Genomic DNA, 14,609 nt, shown 5'->3' with positions numbered 1-14,609 from the left:
CAGATAATGGGAACTGCAGATGCTGGCGAATCCAAGATAATAAGCCCGAATATATCGGTTTGTTCCTGGCTCGCAGTTTCTCCACACACCCACCGCTGAAAACAAGAGGGCTGCTGCTGCACAAGGTAAGCTTTCATACTCCAGAGTGGGGGAAAAACATGCAAAAACAAAACTTACCTTCCCATCAGTGCTCTGGCTCACGCTGCTGCTGAAAACTGCTGGGAAGTTAACAATGTAGCTTTACAATCAGTTTGAAGAATTAGAGGGAGGATAACTCTGGAGCTAACAGCGCTGTCTTTGTGCTTACATCATTTTTAGTGTGGTTCTAATTAAAAAGATCCCTGATATCCCATGAACTTCCATCACCCGCTCCATCCCAGGCCTGCTCCCAGCTTATTTCGCCCAAGCCTTGCACCCACTCTCCCTTCATCTTGTGGGCACTAAACAGCTGGCCGCACACCTTCCCTTCCTGGCTTCCGCATTCATTACATTTTCTCTCATCTCAGATATTGTTCTCCAATGTCCCCAACACCATCAAGCCTGAGCCTCCAATTCAACTCGTGATCCTTCCCTCCTAACTACCTTTCCACAGCAGTGAAATGTTTCATCAAGACAATGGAATTGGGAACCTCTTTCCCTGGAATTTGAACTGCTTTGTCAGATTTGTCTCCCTGAACCACGAACTGCACAACCACCGTCAGCAACATGGGACAAACACTTCCCTCCCACATGCCCTGACCACACTCAGCTCGGCCCCTGTCTCAGGCATCAGGCTGTACAGCTGATGTCCTGCACTGATAACACTATTGAGATGATTGCAGACATTTAACTAAAGGGATTGAAGACAAAGCATTATCCAACCCAACAAGTTGTGCTCAAACAAAAGGGGAATCTGATATGGACAAAACCCACCAAATGTCAACTCCCTTTTCCAAAGGGAGTATATTGGCACTAAAAAGGTGGCTCAGTCAACAGTTATATTGAGCAGCATGGCTTTTTGGCCCTTGATTAACTGGATAATTAAGGACCATTTGAGGTGCTAAAGCTAGCACCCAATGTCATGGACACAGGGACACATGGCAAAAACCATTCAGTCACGCAGTGAGGACAAGCTTTCACTCCAGTGACCATACACAGCCCTCAAAATGGGAGGAATATGCATTTGGCCAGAAGGCATTTTCCACTGATGCACCTGTTGGTTTGAAGAGCATCAGATATCTGTATGCTCAATTACACATTACACGATGGCATTCATGAGAACTAACTGACTCTCAGCATTTCCTAATAAAGTTAGGATCATTCATGTCATGGAATTCCAACTCATGTTGGCCAAGTCAACTACACCCTTCGTTACCACAAGATGCATTGCAGACAGTTCCAGACAAGCACAACACAGATGTGGCAGGGACCTCTCAACCACATCCCATTTTCAACGTCACGGTGGAATGGAGAAGCAGCAAGGGAGCCGGTCAGGCCCTGCTCAACAAGTCTTGGGATTAGGAAGCCTCATGGCAAACTCACGGTTCACCAAGTATTTCAGGAGTTAACATTGACAGATTGGCATTCCTTATGGAAGTGTTTATTCATGTAATTATGGGGGCTAGTGCCATGTGCCCTTCTCATATTTGGGCACACCAGTCACAACGGTTAACACAAGCTTTCCCAAAATACTGAACTGGTGCAAATAACAGGTGGTTGACAAATTTGTTTGCAGTTGGATATAAAACTTGAAGCTTCACACAAAGGTGAAAGAAAGCATGATCACCAGTGGATATATTAGACTTAACTGTGGGAGTCAACACAAAGCCAAAATCAGAAATTGAAAATCATCCATAATGATAGACACTAATAAATTCCATGAAGACTGAAAGACAAAAACAAAAACCAGGTCTGAACAGACGATTCAAAGCATTAATGCTTGACTGGTCATTTTGTTAGTTGACTGGAGTTTGCTTGTGTTTCCTGTACAGGAACAAGGCCATCAAGGAAGCAGAGATCAGGGAGACAGCCGTCACTGTCAGGGACACCATCAGGACCAGCTCAGACTGCACACCTACACAACGAGGAGAAACCAATGGTTACTGAGAGAAACTGGGACAAAGAGAAGAACTAGCAGTCAGGCAACTCACCGCCTGGAGACATATCCTGCATCCTTTGCTCACCCTCAGTCAGGGGCTCAGTTGCCAGGCTGGTCAGCTCAGGATCCAGAATGAGCAGGGGGCCAAGTGAGGCCTCACCCTCCCACTTCACTCTGTAGGATCAAGCATTCTGGTCAGGGTCCAGAAAAAAAAATACAGCCCCAGCAGATAGGGTCAGTGACCTACCAGCTTCAGGTCCCAGGTCCCTCCTTCCTCTGGAGGGAAAGATGATCTCCCCTGTGTGACCACAGTTCCCCACATGGCAACAGGCACAGGTGTCACTGTTGATTCCTCCCGTGGGGTCCAGCTAAACAGGAGAAACAGCCCATTAACAACATGGTGCATCACCTGTTCCCCAACAACATTACCAAGGGACAGGGAGTGGGGGTGGAAAAACACACAGATCTTGTGAAGCTTCTGGAAAGTACAAGCTTTGTTCCTGGAATCTGCTTGATCCACTGCAGCAACTTTCAGGTGACAGGTGATGAAAATCTGAGGGACACATTCAGCACAAGTCAGTGTTTAGTCACTCCCACCCTGTGGGGAGAAGCCAATCAGCAGCTTCCTCTTACCACGGAACACTCAGCTCCATAGAAGCGGAAGGCATCCAGGTCAAAACTGAGCTTATCCGGCTCCCGCTGGTCTCTCGGCATTACAAAGATTGAAAAGGAGTCTTCAGCTTGGCTGTCCACGAGGCAACCCCAAGTGAACAAAGGGCCATGAAGTGAATCCATTGAGATGGGAGCAGCTGGAGAAAGCAGAGATCTCCTTACCCATGGTAGTCAATGATGCTGTATCTGGGGCTGGAGTCCTTGTCTGGGCTCAGTGTAGCTACACAGCGGTCAATGCACAGCTTCAGGGGCACGTGGTTGTCCATTGAAACAGATGCCTCAATGTGAATGAGGTCTCCCAGTGACTAGACAATGGAAGTTAACTCAAACCCAGCCACCTGAAGCACAAGAGGACAAGGGTTGGAGACAGGGGGTGCAACCCCCGGTGAGTGACACCAAGATATCCCTCCCCAGCCAGCCATCACATACCATTCATTCGACGCAGGGAGAATGACAGATGCCCTTCTGCAGACCTGGTGGAGCTGAATGTGATCCAGATCGGCTTGATGGGGTTACTGCTCACATTGCCCTTCCTGGGGAGAGACAGGGCAATCATTTCAGGACAATGTCATAACAGCTGTGGTCAGGGAATAATTTTGACAAAATCAAATGAAGACTCACTTGAAATAACAACACGCAATGGGAATAACAGCTCCATTGGTTCTCAATGACAGACCCAGGATATCTTGGGATGTGCATGAGGTGGGTGGTGTAGATTAGGAAATCTCCAGTTATCGGAAAGACACCATATCAAACAAATGAGGAATTGATCTGAAGTTAGAAGGGTCAACAAAGGGCTCACAATAACTTCATCACATTGGACACATTCTTTTGTGACACTGACAGTGTCATAGCCAAGATATTGTTTCCTCCCTGCAATGCTGGGATAACTTAGGTCACAGGTCAAGGGTCACTCACAGAGGATGAATGTAACAAGGAACTCCAACTCATTGGAATGGAGTTGGAAACACTAAACACAATGGGTCAAACACCAAATGGTTAGAGAGCTCAAGTTGAGAGATAGGAAAGTGTCCATTCAAGAGAGGAATGAGGATAAGAATGAAAGAGATCATGGAGACACGGGCATCGGGTTCCCAGTGACAGTAAGAAATGCAGCAGTGAAAGTGAACAGTGGTAGTTTAGAATAGTGAACGCAAACAGTTTCCATTTCACAAGTAGGGCAGGAATACCCAAAACAGGGACAGCCCACACTATGAAGCAAACCAATAATCAACAAGTTGATCCACTATCAGGTGCTGGAAAGGACGGTTGAGGACCAGAATGAAAGAGAACGCCACATTCAAAAACATCTGAGCAAGGGGAATGAGCTCAAAGCAGACATAACAGGAATCAGAGAAGGCTCTAAAACATTTGGTGTAGACAGCCGTAAAACTAAAGCCTCAATCATTATCTAGGACTAGCTCGTGGGTAGGTAAAGCCAGAGAGCATTCCTAATATCAATGATATCTCAGACAGCATTAGATAGAAACAGTGCACAGCCCAAGCTTCCAGCAGTTATGGAGGACTCTATCTGCAGCCTGCTGCCACACTCAGCCCACAGTCAAAGAGAACAGTGTAGTTCTCAGGGTAGATCCAGGTTGGCCGACAACCTGCTGCCCCGAGGGTCGGGTCAGCAGCTTTAATCAGGTGCCTGGTTCCAAATAAATCCAACTGGGCCCTGACCAGCAGCTTGTGCTCTCCACACTGCACCATCACAGTCTGCAGTGGAAACACACACCCGCCCTCAGACATTCTGAAACTGGAACCAATGGGACCCCCATGAGGAGGGACTCTCTCAGGTACAGGGGTGGCTCTCACTATTCTCCATGGTTACCTCTGGCTCAGAAACTCCTGCCAAGTTTCAAAGTGACAAACAGCTCCAACTAACACTAGCACAGGGAACAAACCCCTCACTACAAAATCCCCCATGATCACAAACAACACAAGCATCCCTTCCAGCCCCCACCCAGCTCCTTTTATACACACAACCTGCACTCACCTGACACCAATCAGACCAGAAGCAGAAACGTTAAGCCAATGAACCAGACCCAGTCTCTACAATTTTCACCAATAACTGCTCATGGGCTTCTTACCAGGAGGGCCTGTTCCATTTGGACCATCAGGAATGGCCGTGAGTTGCTATGCTGTCACCTGACTACATTCAGCTCCACATGTTCTCACAGTGAATGTGCTCCTGAGGACAATCATCAAACATGGATCATTGATTCAGGAGGGTGATTGGTGAGTCTGACAGTGAGCCATACAGAGAGATCGTCTCTGGAAGAGACTTCGACTGGACAACTGAATCTGATGAAGAGTCTAGGCCCGAAACGTCAGCTTTTGTGCTCCTGAGATGCTGCTGGGCCTGCTGTGTTCATCCAGCCTCACATTTTATTATCTAGGATTGTACCTGTCCTGGGAATATTTGACAGGGACAGTGAAGCGGGAGCTGTACTCTTAATTTAAAGAAGCGGAGTTGTACTTGTCCTGGGAGTGTTTGGTGAAGATACTGTGGAAGGCACTTTACATTTTATTTAACCCCACGTTGTTCAGGGAGGGTTTGACACAGCACAAGGGAACATTACTCTGTATATAATCACTCACTGTACATGCCCTAAGACTATTTTCCGTGGAGAGTGTAGAACGAGCATGACTCTGCAGCTAAATCTCAGCTTTCTCTGTGGATTTGATTGGGATAAAATCAAGTGATTTGGCACAGTCTTTAGATGTTGTGAATCCTTCAAATGTAGTTTCCTTTTGGTTAAAATTTTGGATGGAATGTGCTCCTCGTCACTCCATTCACTCCCCTCAAAGCTGCACTGTTGTTCTGTTACTTGCCTGTTTAGTTTTATTGGCTACGGTGTGGTTATGTGGAGTCCTGGAGAGGCCAACATTTTAATAGCCATCTCCCAGCTTTCCTTGAGAAGGTGGGAATCCTCCTCTTAAAACTGTCAGCCAAGGGCAGGAGAGAAAGGGAAGGGTCAAGGGGACAAGCTGCTGACATTGCTGCCTGGGAGATGCTGGCCATAATCTGCAGAAATGTGGAGACGGGGGGGTACCAGTCACTAAGACTAGATTTCTGATGTTAACACAACGCTGAATGATTGGAATGCTGACAAGAAGTTAAGGCAGAGAAGGTAGAGAGGGAAAGATTGTGAGGAGGGGGACTGCCTCAGTGACAGAGTAACCAAGCTGCAGGGACAGAAGAACATGGGACTTGGTACGGACGAACCACGACCAGGTGCAGTGTGAGAAACTGCTCACAAGAAGAATAAGTGAGAGGGAAAAGGCTCAAACAGTTAAAGCTGAAATGGAAAAATGGAAAGAAAACATAATGATTTAAAAGCTGCAATGAACTTGGTCCAGAGAGATGTTCAGGAAATGAGAAGTGCTGCAGATCACACTAAGTGTCAGAGACAGAGAGAAAGGCTGCAGGGTCAGCTCGCTGCACACAGAGACATAATGTGTGTCCTTGTGTCTGTGAGAAGTGGGGGAGGCAGTGAAGGGGATGTGGGTTGGGATGATTTAACAGACGGAGCTGCTGGACATGGTCATGATGAAGGGGAACCTCCTCCAGAGCATCCACTGCCAGCTTATGACCCAGTTTGAGAGATTCCATTGGTTCCCGTCGTAATGGGCCACCCCACCGCCCCCCCGACCAGCCCAGAAACCACTAGAAGGGGATTGGAGGACGATGGTCAGGTGGCAGAGGTAGGAGGGCTGTTTATTATACCCCATTGGGGGTGCAGCAGTTGAGGGACATTGTGAACGATATTTGGAAGTGAGCGCCTCGGGCAGTCTTAGGGATCTGTTCCGAACGGTCAGGATAACACTGAGGAAAGGATATCATGAATAATATGCCGGCACCCACATCTACACTCTGTCTTACCATAAGAGCAGAAAGTTAGTCGAGGCACAACTCAGGCTTTAAAAGACCAGGAGTTAAATATCACAGGCACTAACAGAGGGGACCCAGTGGAGACGCTGACAAACAGTTAGCAAAGGAAAGGCGAACAGCCCACTGCATTTACTGCACGCCTTTGGGCAGTGTTTCAGCGGGTATATGGTACAGCCTTGGATAGGAACAATCTCGAGGCAGTGGGTGGGAATCTGAGGGAGTGAATGTTGGTGTTACATGGCACTGAGGAGACCAGGAAGGCATTGGTGCAGTTTGATCCGACTGAGGAACTGCACACTGAGGCCTGGGTCATGAGGAAGATTGTTCGAGCATGGGAAAAAGAAAGGACAGAACTTTTCAAGGCCTCTGGGGTACAGGATGACACCTGTTAAAGATCAGGCAACAATAGACAATAGACAATAGGTGCAGGAGTAGGCCATTCAGCCCTTCAAGCCAGCACCACCATTCATTATGATCATGGCTGATCATCCACAATCAGTTACCTGTTCCTGCCTTATCCCCGTAACCCTCGGTTCCGCTATCTTTAAGTGCTCGATCTATCTCTTTCTTGAAACTATCCAGAGACTTGGCCTCCACTGCCTTCTGGGGCAGAGCATTCCATATATCCACCACTCTCTGGGTGAAGAGGTTTTTCCTGAACTCTGTTCTAATTGGCCTACCCATTATTTTTAAACAGTGTCCTCTGGTTCTGGACGCCCCCATCAACGGAAACATGCTTCCTGCCTCCAGAGTGTCCAATCCCTTAATAATCTTGTACGTCTCAATCAGATCCCCTCACATCCTTCTAAACTCAAGTGTATACAAGCCAAGTTGCTCCAATCTTTCATCATATGATAGTCCCGCCATTCCGGGAATTGACCTCGTGAACCTACGCTGCACTCCCTCAATAGCCAGAATGTCCTTCCTCAAATTTGGAGACCAAAACTGCACACAATACTCGAGGTCTCACCAGAGCCCTGTACAGCTGCAGAAGGACCTCTTTGCTACTACACTCAATTCCTCTTGTTACAAAGGCCAGCATGCCATTAGCTTTCTTCACTGCCTGCTGTACCTGCATGCTTGCTTTCATTGACTCATGTACAAGAACACCTAGATCTCGTTGTGCTTCCCCTTTACCTAACTTGACTCCATTTAGATAGTAATCTGCCTTCCTGTTCTTGCCACCAAAGTGGATAACCACACATTTATCTACATTAAACTGCATCTGCCATGCATCCGTCCACTCACCTAGCCTGTCCAAGTCACCCTGTATTCTCATGACATCTTCCTCACATTTCACCCTGCCACCCAGCTTTGTGTCATCAGCAAATTTGCTAATATTACTGTTAATACCTTCACCTATATCATTAATGTATATTGTAAACAGCTGTGGTCACAGCACCGAAGCTCGTGGAACGCCACTGGTCACTGCCTGCCATTCCAAAAGGGACCCGTTCATCATTACTCTTTGCTTCCTGTCAGCCAGCCAATTTTCAATCCAAGCCAGTATTATTCTGCCAATACCATGTGCCCTAATTTTGCTCACTAATCTCCTACGTGGGACTTTATCAAAGCCTTTCTGAAAGCCCAAGTATACGACATCCACTGGCTCTCCCTTGTCCATCTTCATAGTTACATCCTCAAAAAATTCCAGAACATTAGTCAAGCGCGATTTCCCCTTTGTAAATCGATGCTGGCTCTGACCTATCCTGTTACTGCTATCCAAATGATTTGTAATTTCATCTTTTATAATTGACTCCAGCATCTTTCCCACCACTGACGTCAGGCTAACCGGTCTATAATTCCCTGTTTTTTCCCTCCCTCCTTTCTTGAAAAGTGGGACAACATTAGCCACCCTCCAATCCGTAGGAACTGATCCTGAATCTATAGAACATTGGAAAATAATGACCAATGCGTCCACGATTTGTAGAGCCACCTCCTTAAGTACCCTCGGATGCAGACCATCAGCTCCCGGGGACTTATCAGCCTTCAGACCTAACAATCTATCCAACACCATTTCCTGCTTAATATAAATTCCTTTCAGTTCATCCATTACCCTTGGTCCTTCAGCCACTATAACATCTGGGAGATTGCTTGTGTCTTCCCTGGTGAAGACAGATCCAAAGTACCTATTCAACTCTTCTGCCATTTCCTTGTTCCCCATCATAAATTCACCCGTTTCTGTCTTCAAGGGCCCAATTTTAGTCTTAACCAGTTTTTTTGCTTTTCACATCCCTAAAAAAGCTTTTATTATCCTCCTTTGTACTTTTTTGGCCAGTGTGCCTTCGTACCTCATTTTTTTCTCTGTGCATTGCCTTTTTAGTTATCCTCTGTTGCTCTTTAAAACTTTCCCAGTCCTCCGGCTTCCCGTTCAGCTTTGCTATGTTATACTTCTTTTCTATCCTTATACAGTCGTTAACTTCCCTCGTCAGCCACGGCCGGCCCTGCCTCCCCTTCGGATCTTTCTTCCTCTTTGGAATGAACTGATCCTGCACCTTCTGCATTATATCCAGAAATACCTGCCATTGTTGTTCCACTGCCATCCCTGCTAGGGTAGTGAGCCATTGAACTTTGGCCAGCTCCTCCCTCATAGCTCCATAGTTCCCTTGATTCAACTGCAATACTGACACTTCTGATTCTCCCTTCTCCCTCTCAAACTGCAGATTAAAACTTATCATATTATGCTCACTACCTCCTAATGGCTCCTTTACTTTCAGGTCCCTGATCAAATCCGGTTCATTGCACAACACCAGATCCAGAATTGCCTCTTCCCTGGTAGCTGTTCCAAGAATCCATCTCTGAGGCACTCCACAAACTCCCTTCCTTGGGGTCCAGTACCATCCTGATTTTCCCAGTCTACCTGCATGTTGAAATCCCCCATTACAACTGTAGTGATACCTTTGAGACAGGCTAATTACAACTCCTGATTCAACTTACACCCTACATCCAGGCTACTGTTTGGGGGCCTGTGGATAACTCCCATTAGGGTCTTTCTACCCTTAGAATTCCTCAGCTCTATCCAACTGACTCTACATCTCCTGATTCTATGTCCCCCCTCGCAAGGGACTGAATATTAGTCCTCACCAACAGGGCAACCCCACCCCCTCTGTCCGTCAGTATGTCCTTTCGAGAGCACGTATCGCCTTGAATATTCATTTCCCAGGCCCTGTCCACTTGAAGCCACGTCTCAGTTATCCCCACAACATCGCACCTGCCAATTTCCAACTGAGCCTCAAGCTCATCCACCTTATTTCTTATGCTTCGTGCATTCAGATGTAATATTTTTAATTTGTTACTCCCTTCACCCTTCTTATCAATCCCAACAATCTGGAGAACTGAAGGGGGAAGATCTACTGGGAGGACTCACCCTTCAGACTATTCAGTGTGGGAAGAGGGAAAGGTGGAGGGAATGTCTTGTGGACTGGGAGAACTGACGGCGGGGTGTCTAGGTGCTACAATTGTGGCCAGGAGGGGCATTTTGTTGGAAAATGCCTGAATATGAGACGTGAAAATGTGGGTTCAGGGTGTTGGTGCCTACCTGTAGACGGACCTAGTGGGCCTAACCCTCAATGTGATGTCACGGAGACACTACCGTCTATGGGGATGGATTCTGAACTGCAAGGAGAGTCACAGGCCTCTCTGTTATGGATGTGATGTGCGGTGGGCCAAAACAGGGAGACCCAGAGTGAACAGAGGGGTCGGAGGCTGCTGTATTACATTCCTTTGGGACACTGAGTGATCCCGAACCACCGTCAATACCATGCAGTTCAATGACCCACGTTGGCAAATTCAAACTTCAACCATTTTAAATAGATTTACGGGACATTTACAAGAGGGACATGTTGGTGCTCAGTGTGGGAGATGTAGCATTAGATCATTCAGTATTTCTTCTTAATTAGCCCAGTGAACAAGAACATGTTTTGGGGAGCGATTCCATGGTAAAAGCAGGACACTGTTTCGATCCTGCAGTTCCCAGTATCACTGTTTCGATACTCTTTACTGCATGATTTGGTAAATACCTGTCGGTACGAGCAGCGTAAACAGCACACTCATTGCTGATGGGGAATTTCAGCACGGGATTGTACAGAGATAACAAAGTGTGGATAAAGCCAGAAGAGGTGAATGACGATCATGAAGTGTCACTGCTCATTGTCCCGCAATCTGCAGTATGAGCCCGACATAAACATGACTGTGGGAAGATGGCTGGGAGTGCGTGTACACAGGGCCCAGACCCCAATCCACAGGAGCAGTATGGTATTCCGAAACAGGCACAGGAAGAGGTAGGGAAGGTGATACTGAGTCTGACACAAGGGATAGTTAGACCGGGAGCTTCCGCTAATACCTCACCGACTTGGCTATTGAGGAAACCGAATGGAAGCTTACTGAACATGAAACAACGCCCCATTAACCACCCCCACGATCGCGATTACCCAGAAGCAGGTGTCAAGGACTGGTTCACGCTTTTGGACATAAGCAACAGGTTTTGGTCCATGCCACTGGAAAAGGGGTAACCATACCAGCTCTCTGATAAGGGTCTAGGCCTGAAACGTCAGCTTTTGTGCTCCTGAGATGCTGCTTGGCCTGCAACGTTCATCCAGCTCCACACTTTGTTATCTTGGAGTCTCTAGCATCTGCAGTTCCCCTCATCTCTGACCCCAGTACCAATACAAGTATGTGTTTATTCTCCAAGGCCAGAAATATATATGGACCGCCCTGACACAGGGATTTCATCATTCTTCATTCACATTCCACCAGCATCCAAACGAAGTGGTAAAGGGATTTCAAAACCTCACTGTTTAGTTCAGTCAGTCAGAATAGAATCGCAAGGAGGACATGTTGTTACATGGAAGGGATATCACTGTGAATGGAGTAAAAGCCATTACTGTGTCAGCAGATAACAGTGTACCAGGGAGAGAAACAGGTGTCAAATGTTGATAGAAATGCACCTTTGGGACCATTACCCATCAAAACAAAAAGAAGGGTGTAAGAGAGGATCTGAAAGCAGGCAGGTACAGGAAAGGAAGATTCCCATGTGAAAATTTTGTGGATGGCTCTTCATCAGTACAGGACGAGAAGAGGAGAGCTGGGGTTGGGACATACGTCGAGGATGGGAACAGACAGGAAAGATACAGTGCGGCTCTTCAATTACCTCAGACCATGAGTGCACAGGCAGCAGAGTTCGTGGCCGTAACATATGTGGTTGGTCACCAGGAACTCCTTCCACCCGGATCAGTGATGTACTCTGACAGCCTGTCAGTTTGTAACATCCTCACGGAATATTTGCTCCCATGGAAGATGGCAGGGTCAGTCTCAGCAGATGGGAAGCCCCTTTGATCAGCTGCACTGTTACAATATATCCTTGAGGAAGCACAAGGGACAGAATGTGGGATCAGGAAGGTAAAAGCTCATTCCCAGGGGCAACCAGAAGGTGATGATTTAGCGAAACAAGGTGCTGTAAATGGGCAGGAACGGTGACCACCAACTGAAGAAATCGGGGACCGGGAAGAGAAACCGGTCGAGGTAATGGATTTAACAGAGAAACAAAAGAAAGACAGGAAATTGAAAAAACAAACCGATGGAATAGAATCAGACACATATAAAGCAGACAAGGACATTTATGTTCAGGATAGAGCAGTTTTACATCAGAAAAATTTGTGGTTCTGGTGTGTGGCAATGGTACGACATCAAAGGTCAGGAACACTGCGGCAAGTTACTCACTTCCTGACTCTTCAAACCCTGCCCACAATCAAAAAGGTACAAGTCAGGCTTGTGATAAACTCCTCCCCAGTTACCGAGATCGATGCAGCCTTCTGAGGATCGACACCATCCAGGGCAAAGTAACCTGTTTGAATTCATGCAACAGTGAAGGGAGTCAAACACAGCTAACTATAGATTGGTTAGCATAATTTCTCTGACGAGAAAAATATTAGACACTCTGCCAAAGGGAGTCAATTCAATTCCCACACTGTCCGAGGTTACCATGAAGTTTCCACGTTCTCATCCCGGCCTCTTACCTGAGGCATGGTGACCTCCAGGTTAAGTTCCCCACCAATCACCTCTACCTAATGAGACAGCAGCCGTGCAGTTCTTTGGGACAATGACAATGTCACCTTCAGTTGGAGAACTTTCAGGAATACATTATATGGTCAAACTGGGTCAGCCTGGCTGCATGAAGGGGGCATTGCTCCTGCTCAAATTTATCACATCTTGAGAAGAGGACAGACAGATTGTATGAAGTGATATCAGTAGATATTGTACATTTGGATTTTTAAGAAGGTTTTTTGACCAGCGACACATCAGTCACCTTAAGAGTCCATACTGTTAGGGATAGCAATATCAGCATGGACAGAGGATTGGAGAACTGAGAGAAGACAAGGGGTTAACTCAAGGTGAAACCTTCAGGGTGGAAATCTGTTTGTGTCGTGCCACATGGGTCAGTGCTGGGTTCACAATTGTTTCAATTAGACATTATTGACTTGGTTTTGGGAAGTGAAAGTATTCTAGCCCAGTTTGGAGATGATGCAAGACCAAGTGGGAGGGTAAAGGGTCAGGATAACACATGGGTATTGTCGAGCAATAGGGATAGGTTTGGTGAGTGATCAAAAGTCTGGGGTTATATTTTGGGAGAAGGAATAGACAATCTGGATATTATTTGAGTGGAGAACGACTGCAGAAAGCTCCTACACCAAGGGATTGGAGAAGCTTGCTGCATGAATCACAGAAAGCTTTCATACATCAAGTAACTGGAAAGGCAAAGGGCATGTTATTCTTTGTTTGAACAGAAATAAAAATTTGCAACTCTTGCTGAAAGAGTATGAGGCCACACACAGAACACTGAACAGTTTTGGTTTCTTTATCTGTAAAATGATATATTGGCATTGGAAGCTGTCCAGAGAAAGTTCACCAGGCTGATAAATATGGAAGTATTTTCTCATGAAGAGTTCAATAGGCTTTCACTTATTAGAATTTAGAGAATGAATGAAGATCTTATTGAAAAATAACTATTAGGGAGATTATCATCAAGATAGCTGCAGGAAGGTTGTTCACCCTTATGTAACAGCCTAATCGCAGAGAACATACGCTCAGCAACAAAGAAACACAGAACCTTAGCAAATAGGGGAAGGGACAGTCGTTTTGGACCTTTGAACGTGCTCTGCCATTCACTATGATTGTGGCTGATCATCCAATTCATCCCTGTACCCATTTTCTCTCTGTACCGTTCAACTTAAGGGAATTACAGTGAAATGGGGAGTGATTGAGGAAATTGGAACTTGTCTGACACAACATCAGGAATGACAGTAAGGAAGCAGAGGCAGAGATTTCAGGATGTAATTCATGACCCGCAGGAATAATACATCCCAGTAAAGAGGAAAAAATTCTAAGATAACAAGGTGTAGAGCTGGATGAACACAGCAGGCCAAGCAACATCACAGGAGGAAGTCTGATGTTTTGGGCCTAGACCCTTCAGAAGAAGGCGGACGGGAAGGGGTTTCTGAAATGTATTGGACGGGGGAGGAAGTTGAATAGAGGAGAAGATAGGTAGAGTGGAGACAGACAGGTCAAAAAAAGAGGTGGGGATGGAGCCAGTAAAGGTGAGTGCAGGTGGGGAGTGAGGGCAGGGATAAGTCCGGACAGACAGGTCATGGGAGTGGGACGAAGCTGGTAGGTAGGAGATGGGGGTGCAGCGTGAGGTGGCAAAGAGAGTTTTGGTGGGTGGAAGGATAGGTTAGGGAGATGGGATGAGCTGGGCTGGTTTTGGGATGCAGTCGTGGGGCGGGGGGAGGTTTTGAAGCTTGTGAAATCAACCTTGCTACCATTGGGCTGCACTGTTCCCAAGTGGAATGAGGTGCTGTTCCTGCACCCTTCAGGTGGCATCATTGTGGCACTGCAGGAGGCCCTGAGTGGACATGCAATCTGAGGAATGGGAGTGGGAGTTGAAATGGTTCACAATGGGGAGGTGCA

The sequence above is a fragment of the Stegostoma tigrinum genome, chromosome 35 (genome assembly GCF_030684315.1).
Source record: "Stegostoma tigrinum isolate sSteTig4 chromosome 35, sSteTig4.hap1, whole genome shotgun sequence".
NCBI lineage: Eukaryota > Metazoa > Chordata > Chondrichthyes > Orectolobiformes > Stegostomatidae > Stegostoma > Stegostoma tigrinum.
Note: the sequence above shows the minus strand (reverse complement) of the source record.